The sequence below is a fragment of the Erythrolamprus reginae genome, chromosome 6, assembly GCF_031021105.1.
Source record: "Erythrolamprus reginae isolate rEryReg1 chromosome 6, rEryReg1.hap1, whole genome shotgun sequence".
NCBI lineage: Eukaryota > Metazoa > Chordata > Lepidosauria > Squamata > Dipsadidae > Erythrolamprus > Erythrolamprus reginae.
The window spans coordinates 63100180-63110046 of NC_091955.1; the positions used below are offsets into that span (position 1 = coordinate 63100180).

General features: G+C 40.5%; 1 protein-coding gene across 2 annotated transcripts in view; it reads left to right on the forward strand.

Moving 5' to 3' along the window:
• The window catches only part of TCF20 (transcription factor 20), a 98708-nt gene that overhangs the window by 19741 nt on the left and 69100 nt on the right, over nucleotides 1–9867 (forward strand). Inside the window, exon 1 of one of the 2 annotated variants that reach the window (XM_070755997.1) lies at nucleotides 4623–4805. The exons of the other annotated variant lie outside the window; for it this stretch is intronic. The gene's annotated coding sequence lies outside the window, so the exon portion shown is untranslated. Of the gene's footprint in view, nucleotides 1–4622; nucleotides 4806–9867 lie in introns of those variants that run through there. 2 annotated transcript variants of the gene reach the window in all.

The following is a 9867-nucleotide window of genomic DNA, read 5'->3' on the forward strand; positions in this document are numbered from 1 at the left end:
TGCCTCTCGAGTCCAAGCTGATAGGGAGGATAAGGGGATTTTGTAGTAACCTTCTCCTGGAGTGGAGAGGTAATGGAGATTTTACTGTATCCTTTCCCTGCCACGCCCACCAAGCCACACCACGTCCACCAAGCCAGTGCTATGGATTTGGTGAGTTAAGGAGAAGCTAAGCACCATCTATCACCCTCTTACACAATCTCCCAGGCATACAAGCTTGCATTTGGAGGGTGATAAACTCATCTGAAAAAAAGCACTGACCCACAAAGCAGCTTGGGATCTTTCAAATGTACAGAGTTGTTATGGCTGGGAGGAAACAGAAATGAATGACTGAGGAGCTGGCAAGAAAAGAGGATGATAGTTAGCAAACTATGCAGTAATTTTGCTACTGAAGATTTGCACTTTCCTGGGTATGCTAAAAGAGTTCTTGGATGACAAGAAGATCAGCATGGTTTTAAAGGAAGTGGCTCACTGCCCACAATTGGGGGTGGGGTGGGGAGAGGATCTCTGCTTAGCCATGAAAGATTCCCAGATAAGCATAATTAAAGCCCTTGATTGACTCTAAGAAGGTGACTAGTTATAATTGCATAAATAGCCATACTTTAATAGGTACTATGATAGAGTGGCAAATGAGTGCCTCTTGAAGGCAGAGAAAAACTCAACTTGGATTGTCATCCGTGTTATTTAACCTCTTGATTATGGGTAGTCCTCAACTTACAACAGTTTGCTTAGTGACTGTTGGAAGTTACAGTGGCACTGAAAAATGTGACATGACCATTTTTCATGTTTATGACTGTTGCAGCATCCCCATGATCATGTGATTTCCTTTTGGATGCTTGACAACTGTCTCACATTCATGATGGTTTCAGTGTCTCAGATACTGTAACCTTCTGACAAGCAAAGTCAAGGAGGAAACCAGGTTCACTTAACTGTTACTAATTTAATAACTGCAATGATCGACTTAACAAATGTAGCAAGAAAAGTCCTAAAGTGGACTCACTTAACATTTTTTTCACTTAACAGCATAGATTTTGGGCTCCATTGTAGTTGTAATCCACTTTTTCTAGCCTAAAGAATTTTAAAGAATACAGCCAGAGGTGGGCGACTAAGGTGGAATGGTGATGTGTGCTCGCCCCCATGGCTCTGAGTGCTAGCGGAATCCAGCACAATTATGCTACTGCACCGGCCATGGGCGCACCTGCATTTCTGCATGCAATTTTGTTACCTGACTAGGTGCAGTAGCAGAATTGCGCTGGACTCCGCTAGCACTAGAGCCACGAGGACGAGCACACGTCACCGTTCCACCTTAGCAGCCCACTTCTGAATACAGCTATAAATCAAGTTGCCATATTCCAGCCTTTCTTCTAATGTCTTTGTGGGCTAGTACAGAAGATGGAATTTGTTTGCTTAAGCTAAATGCTGCTTATGCGATTAGTCTTGAAGCCTGAAAGAAACTAGTATTTTCTGTAAGTATTTCAGTATTACAAATAAAATAAAAAATAGTAATTTGTAAGAGGCCTTTGTGTTCTGTAGAGCAGTGTTTCTCAACCTTGGCAACTTGAAGATACCTGGACTTCAACTCCCAGATTTCCAAAGCCAGCATATGCTGGCTGGAGAATTCTGGGACTTGAAGTCCAAATATCTTCAAGTTGCCAAGGTTGGGAAACACTGCTGTAGAGTATCTGGTTAGATCTTGAGAACTTATACACACACATACAAATAACAAATGGCATATGCCAAGCACGGCTTGCCATGAGTCATAAACAATTTCCTTAAAGAAAGCCTACCAAATAATGTAACAAACAGTATTATAAGGTTTTCATTTTAGATTTGCTTGTCCTTAATCATAAAGTTTTGTCTGGGTGTTTTGTGTGAATAAAAACAGTAAGCTACATAGCAGCCAAATTGGGGATGGAGATTTGCTGACATGTGGCAGGGTTTTGTTTGGGGAATGAAAAGAAAGCCAGAGCAGGGAGACCATACTTTATGGCCTTTTCTGTTATTATGTCTATGTTGGAAGGCCAGAAAGGAGAGTCAACCATTTCCTATCTAAATTGGATTGCATGTCACAGTGTGATTAAAGTGAGTTAATTTAAAGTAAATAACAGAGACTGTAATTAAAGAAGTCTACTTTGATCATAGTCAGAGTGGAGAGCCAGGTTCAGATGATATGTTAAACCAGACCAAATGGCTTTGCATATTGTGGGACCACACTAATTGATACTTCACCTTAATCAGATTGTTTCTATTCACTGAATAGCAGTGAAGTTAATTGAAGGGCATCTGCAAGAAAACAGGTGATGTTTAAAAATATGCTAAAATGAAAAGTCTAATTGAAGAATTGATAACAATCCAGGCATTCTGCTGAGCTTTTTTTAAACTGACAGAAAATGAGAGAGGAAATCTTTAGATTACTGTTTAATAGTCATTTTTAAAAAAAAAATCTGTGTATTTGTAAAAATCTTACAAACCAAGCAGTGGAAGTGATGTGCCGGTGCCTGGAGGCTGTTGGGGCCTGGGTGGGTGTCAACAAATTCAAATTCAACCCAGACAAGACGGAGTGGCTGTGGGTCTTGCCTCCCAAGAAGGACAATTCCATCTGTCCGTCCATTACCCTGGGGGGAGAACTATTGACCCCCTCAGAGAGGGTCCACAACTTGGGCGTCCTCCTTTGGAACATTGGAACATCATCTTTCGGCTGTGGTGAGGAGGGTGTTTGCCCAGGTTTGCCTGGTGCACCAGTTACGGCCTTATTTGGACAGGGAGTCATTGCTCACAGTCACTCATTCCCTTATCACCTCAAGGCTCGATTACTGCAACGCTCTCTACATGGGGCTACCTTTGAAAAGTGTTCGGAAACTTCAGATCGTGCAGAATGCGGCCGCGAGAGCCATTGTGGGGCTTCCTAGATTTGCCCACAGTTCTGCAACACTCCGTGGTCTGCACTGGCTGCTGATCGGTTTCCGGTCACAATTCAAAGTGTTGGTAATGACCTTTAAAGCCCTACATGGCATTGGGCCAGAATACATCCGGAACCGCCTTCTACCGCACGAATACCAGCCGCCGATAAGGTCCCACAGAGTTGGCCTTCTCTGGGTCCCGTCGACCAAACAATGTCATTTGGCGGGCCCCAGGGGAAGATCCTTCTCTGTGGCGGACCTGGCCCTCTGGAATCAACTCCCCCCAGATTAGAACAGCCCCCACCCTCCTTGTCTTTCGCAAATTACTCAAGACCCACCTTTGTCGCCAGGCATGGGGGAGTTAGGATATTCCTTCCCCTAGGCCATTACAAGTTATGTATGGTATGTTTGTGTGTATGTTTGGTTTTTATAATAAGGGTTTTTAGTTGTTTTATTAAATTGGATTGTTACATGTTGTTTTTTATCATTGTTGTTAGCCGCCCCGAGTCTGCGGAGAGGGGCGGCATACAAATCCAATAAATAATAATAATAACAATAATAATAATAAACACCCTCCCCAACACACAAACACTGCCTTCCTTTCTCTGTCCTTCCCTCTTAATGTGCATTTTCTCTTACGTTGCCCTGAAAGTTTATACGAAGTGAGTATGACCTTCTGTTCTATAGTGCTAGCCTCTGGACTTCCCCCAAAGCTGCTGTTTTACGTTTAGTGTGACAGAAGGCAACATGTCTTAAATTAACAAGAAATAATTACCTTAATTTAGCTTTTCTTGCTTGTACGTGTACTTGAAAAAATATACACCACTCAAGGATTAAGTAGCCTGAAATAATTTGTAGGTCCATGTTCTATAGAACTATTAAATATTAGGGGGAAATGCTGTTGTCTATATTTTCCTTTTTGCATCAGTGCCCCTTTCTTGCTAGCCAGTAGAAGAATGTCACTTAGTAAATAGCAAGTTGAAGCTGTTTGCTTTTTTATTTTCTTTGGCTCAAGTTCTTCTACCTCTTCTGTTGAGGACAAATCTCTTTGCAGCCTTTTTTTGATGGTAACACACATTCCACAGATAGACCTGAGCCTGGCATGTATTCTATGACTTTCAGCCTTCCTGGTAGCAGCAGATTGGTTTTTAATGTATCTTTGACCTTCAAAATCAGCCCCTTTTATTGTCGTTTATATTCTCTGTGCAGAGTTACAGCAATTGTTACAGCAACTATTCTAACCTGTTCTGCTGATTTTAATATCTTCTCTCATTCTCTCCCTTTGTCCAATTTTTCCCACCCTTCAACGTTTACTGATGTCGACTGCTAATCTGGGTTTACTCTTGAAAATGGGAGGAGACATACAGCACCAGAAAAAAATGTTTTCCTTAATTCTGATGACTTTGGGAGTTCCCCCCTCTATTTTTCCTTAACCCCCTTGAAGCCACTGGCTTTTCTTTTCATAATTAAATCTGCCTTCTAGCATGTCTGTGCAGACATGTTTGGTGCTGGTTTTATTTACCCTGACATCTTTTTGCTAGCCATTTCTCCTTGCCATCCCTTTGTTACTCTTGCAGATACGTGTTTGAATAAGAGCCCCCTTTCCCCCCCTCCCCTTTCCTTTAAAAAAAAAAAAACCCTCCCTGCTCCATCCTGCAGTGAAGTCACAATCCAGTGTTTGTAGACTTCATGTGATGTCACGGATTCAGTCTTGTGACTTCACTTGCGGTCTCAAACAGAAGGTGCAAGACGGGTTTAGAAGCGAGGGGAGGGGGGAAAAAGAAGAAAAAAAAGAGACTCCCTCGCCCTCTTGGTTGTAAATCCAGCGAGCCGAGAGAAATCGGGTGGGGAGAAGCAGCAGCAGAGGGAGAGAAAAAAACCCAGCCGAGAAACGATGTCTGGAAACAGGTACAGTAGAACTGGCTTCACTTCGGCTTCTGGTGGGAAGTTCCAGTTGCCCCGCAGAGGCCAGATTCCGCGGACCATGCGCACGTGGGGGAGGGGGTGGTGCTGCTGGGGGTAGTGTGTCTATGTGTGTGTGTGTGCCTGTGTGTGTGTCACCCAGTGACGCTCTGGCTGTACGGTGCCATCGGCTGGAGTCGTGTGCTTGTGCGCGCAGGGGGAGGATGGAGGAAGGCAGTGAGCGATGGTGGCGGGCGAGCCGCTCCGGCCCCATTTTTTCTCACCGAGGCAGGCAGCCGGCGTCCTATTGGGCTGGCCGCGGCGAGCCTCCTCCTCGGCCGTCTCCAAAAGGCCGCAGCTGCTCGCTGCAGTCTTTGCCTCGCGGCTTTTGCGCATGTGACACCCCCGGTGGGGTTGGTGCGCTCTGGGGTCGACGCCGCGTTTTCTCTTTTGCTTTTTTTTGCAGGCTATTTAATTAGGGCGATTTGCCCATGGGGGAAAGAAGAGGGGTCGCTCTCTCCGAGCCCCTTCGGGTTTTTCCGGGAGAGAGAGGTGGACGATCGGAGGGGGGGGGAGGTTGATTCTTTGGCGAGGAAAGGGGGGGGCTCCATCACATTTCGTTCTCCATCTTTTTGACTGACGACATCATCATATAGCAATGCGGATGCAGCAACAGCAGCAAGCCGCCGCCGAGCAGCATTCGGCTTCCCTCCCCTGCCGGCGGCTGCGATTGCCTAAGCTTCCGCCGCCCCCGTTTTTTGCAACAATAAAAGATGTGGTTTTGCAGGGGTAGCAAATGGGTGGCGTTCTTGGCAGAATCTGGCGCGTGTGAGGGAATCCAACTAGAGGCGTTTGAGCGACACGGCAAGGATGTGCTGGGGGGGGGGGGTGTCTTTTTGGGCTGCCCAGAACCGTCATTTTCTCTTTCCATTTTGTGCTTTGCTGGAGAAAGACGGAGAGAGAAGGAGCGCGAGGCGGAAGGATGCGCAGGGTTCTTTTGAAATGCAGGGCTCCGGAGGAGGGCGGGTGGAAAGGGCAGCATTCAAGGGAAGGGCGCTCCTCCTGGCTTCTCTTCCCCTCCAGGAAGGCGTTTACGGATTTTTTAAAAAAAAGAGTCATCTTGCTTCCTTTTCAAAACATTGATTCTCACTGATTATTGATTGAATATTTAGTGCTTCACCATGATCATATTCAGAAGGTCCTTTTGGTTTTTTTGCTGGTAATAATAATAATAATAATAATAATAATAATAATAATAATAATACATCACACAGTCCTAGATGCTCAGGAAGTGTTCGACTTTGTGATATTGTGATACCAAATTCAGCATATCATTTACTGTGTATTACTGTTTTTTGGGAATAAAATAACAACAACAACATAATAATAATAATAATAATAATAATAATAATAATAATAAAATCACACAGTCCTAGACGCTTGGGAAGTGTTCAACTTGTGCTATGAAATCCAGCATATTAATCTCATTTACTGTGTACAGTATTACTGTTTTTTGTGACTATAATAATAATAATACATCACACAATCCTAGATGCTTGGAAAGTGTTTGACTTGTGATCTTGTGATACAAAATTCAGCATATCTCATTTACTGTGTATTACTGTTTTTGTGAATAAAATAATAATAATAATAATAATAATAATAATAATAATAATAATAATACACACAGTCCTAGGCGCTTGGGAAGTGTTCAACTTGGGATATTGTGATACAAAATTCACCATATAAATCTCGTTTGCTGTGTATTACTGTTTTTTGTGAATAATAATCAACAATAATAACAACAACAAGGTTGCAGCAGACTTTGGTCTTAACTAGATTGAAGTGAGATCGTCCAAGAGGATTTTTCACTGTCCTTTTGCTTTGCCACTTTTTCTTTCTTTTATGTTTTCTGCAATTTTGCTAGTGTATTGAAGATTGATGCAGAAAGGCAGCTTTGCCACCATTGACCTAGTTTTTAAGGGCAAATAATATTCATTGCAAAACCTAAACTCCAGATGATAGTATTAATGATATTGGATTATAAACAGACCACCTATGTGGATCCCAGACTTTGCCTGGAAGTTACTTCCACACTGAATCTAATTTTAATTCCAAATGTATGGATGACAAGCAAGAGGCATTGTAGGGTAATGAAAACAGTTGTTCTGAATAGTCCAAAAATGGAGCCATCATAATTTAGTACTTGATAGTATCATATTGAGTCAGTGTATTGTCGTCTGAATCTTTCTACATCATTACAGCAGAAAGATGGAGATAGCCTGGTTCTCACACACGTGCACTGCGCTAAGTATGGACCCTAGATAATGAATTGGAGGATTCTAACCAGGATTACTTGCTTACAAAATATGTCATATTTCTCCCACAGTAGCTTGCATTGTGCCTATTTTGTGATCTGGTTTAGGTGCTAATAAAGACTTTTAAAAATTATTCCATTTTAAAATATTTTAGGTGAGTTTAATGTTTTGAGAGCTTTCTACTCTTTATGTGGTGTCAGTTTTATTTTTATTGTTTTTTATTTTAATTTCTGGATTTTACTTTTACCATATGCTGTTTGTATTCGTTTTCCTTTCTATTACAGTATATTGTCATAGTTTTGCATTTCATATTTTGATTGATTGTATACTGCCCACCCAATTTGAGTAAGTAATATAAAATGCACAGGAAATATAAACTGGGATCAAACTTCCCATGAAGCCTGGGTTTCTCTTTCTCTCTCTTCCCCCCACTGTACAACACACAAGGAGATGCATTAAATAACATATCTAAAATATATCCAACAAAGAGAATGTATTATATTACCTATATTGGATTTACAAAAGAGATGGCTAAAAGTTTTAAGAATTTTGTCAAAGGGGGCAAAGAAAAAGTGAAAAGAAATTAAGTTCTAGGACATTATTTGAAAGACTAAAATTCAATATTATAGGTAAGGAGGGAATATAAGATTAGTTTATTTGATCATGGTTAAATAGATGTAGCTTTAAGGAGTTTGCTGACATCAGGACTGAAATGATTTGTGTATGTATAAGGGATGAAATATGGGAAGGGGGCATAATTTGTTGCATATTAAGAGACAGTAAGTTACTAAAATGTTTATACTTGTGATGAAGAGGGAAGTAGTTTATGTCTTTTATTGTTTCATATACTGTATTGCATTTTGTTTTACTTTCTTTTTTCTTTTCTGTACCCTATGTTTTCTTTTTAGTCTTCTATGTTGTATTTCTATTGTTGTAATGGTAATTTAAATTACTGTTAAAAAGTTCTAGTAGATTGATTAGAACTTTCCCTTAATGCAGCCATATTGAGTATGTCAGAGAAAGGCCTGGTCTTCAATTTTTTTAAATAAGTTTCCACTTATTCCCCATGACAATTCTTAAAAATGACAGCCCTATAATTTCCTGGATATCTCTGTGAGCTATTCTTAAATTGGAGTTATGCCTGTCATCTACCAGTCTTCAGCTTCAAAGGCTGAAGGTAGAGGCAGATTACCTAATTACCTATTCTAGTTAGGAGATACACAGTCTGATGGCTGTATGCCATCAAGGCCTGATGATGGGGTGAGGTCCAGTTTTCTCAATAAGGTCCAGTACTCTATTCTTGTCACCATTATTTGGCTGGGGGATCTGCCCCAATTGTTTTTATGTGAAGACAGAAACAAGGAATTTGTTCAACTTCTCTGCAATTTCCTTTTCTCCTTTTAACATCTCCTTCTTCCAGAAGACCAATGCTCTCCCTGGCTAGTTTCCTGTTTCTAATGTATTTGAATAACCTTTTTATTATCTATCTTCGCAGTTTGGATAATGTACTCCTTGGATTTTGTTGTTTTTGCCACTCTTGCTGACTCTGTGCATTTATTTGGCCACAGTTTGTTTCCTTTTGTGTTCATTAGACCAGGCTTTCTACTTTCTTAATGTATATGGTCAATCATCCAGGTCACTATTGTCCCAAAGGTGCATTTCAAAAGGTAACTGAACTTTCTTGGGTTTTTTCCCCCTTGAAAATGTTTTACTTCTCATACAAGAAGCTTTCTTCAGTCCTCAGCTTCTTGGGTGAGAAGTGAAATATTTTCAAGGGGGAAAAACCCCCAAGAAAGGCCAGTTGCCTTTCGAAAAACATCTTTGCAACACTTTCTCGATGCTTTCTTGGCCTGAATAGCTTTTTTTTTACAATGCTGGTAAACCATGTAGACCTCTTCTTGGACTCTGAGTCATTTTCCTAAACCTCCCCCCCAAAAACCCTCTATTATTGTGGTTTTAAACCACAGCAAAGGTTATGGAATGAGCTTGCACTTTCAACCTTTCCTTTGAGTTTCTTTTTCACTAGTGCTCCTGATGTTGAGAAGTTCCGTTTTTTTGATGTTAAATAATAATTATGTAGAACTTGTATATAGGTTATTTTGTATATTAATTTTATTGCATCATGATTACTATTCCCAATTGGATGGACTACATATAAATATCCTATAACCAAATGGTCCAATGCAGTCATTTATAGTATCTTTAGAATTTTACTTGAGATAGAGGGAGGGGAGAATTTGCAATATTGGGGGGAAATAGATGGGTGAAAAAGTACAAAAGGTGCAAAATTAGGATGCTTGTTAATGGAAATGTAGATAGATAGATAGATAGATAGATAGATAGATAGATAGATAGATAGATAGATAGATATTGATATGACATATATTATATGTATGGAAGTTTATGTTGTGGTGAAGAAATAATTTAAAAAAATGGAATTCTACTTGTCATGGTTTAAAAGCATATTCACCCAGTCTATATGTGGATAAGTGAAATCTCCAGAATTAATTTGAGATTTCTCTCTGATATCCTTCTTCATTACCAGATATTATTGAGCAACTAGGTTAATGGACAATGGTACAGTCCAAGTGTTAGTCTATTTTTTCTGTCTTGATGTTTCTACACAGAAACAATTGGTCTACACTAAGGAATTAACCATAGCTTTCAAATTAGTGGATGAATTTCTCCCAGACCTAGCCAAAATCAAACAAGCCTAATAGGACAGTGTATCAGGGTTCCAAATAGCATCA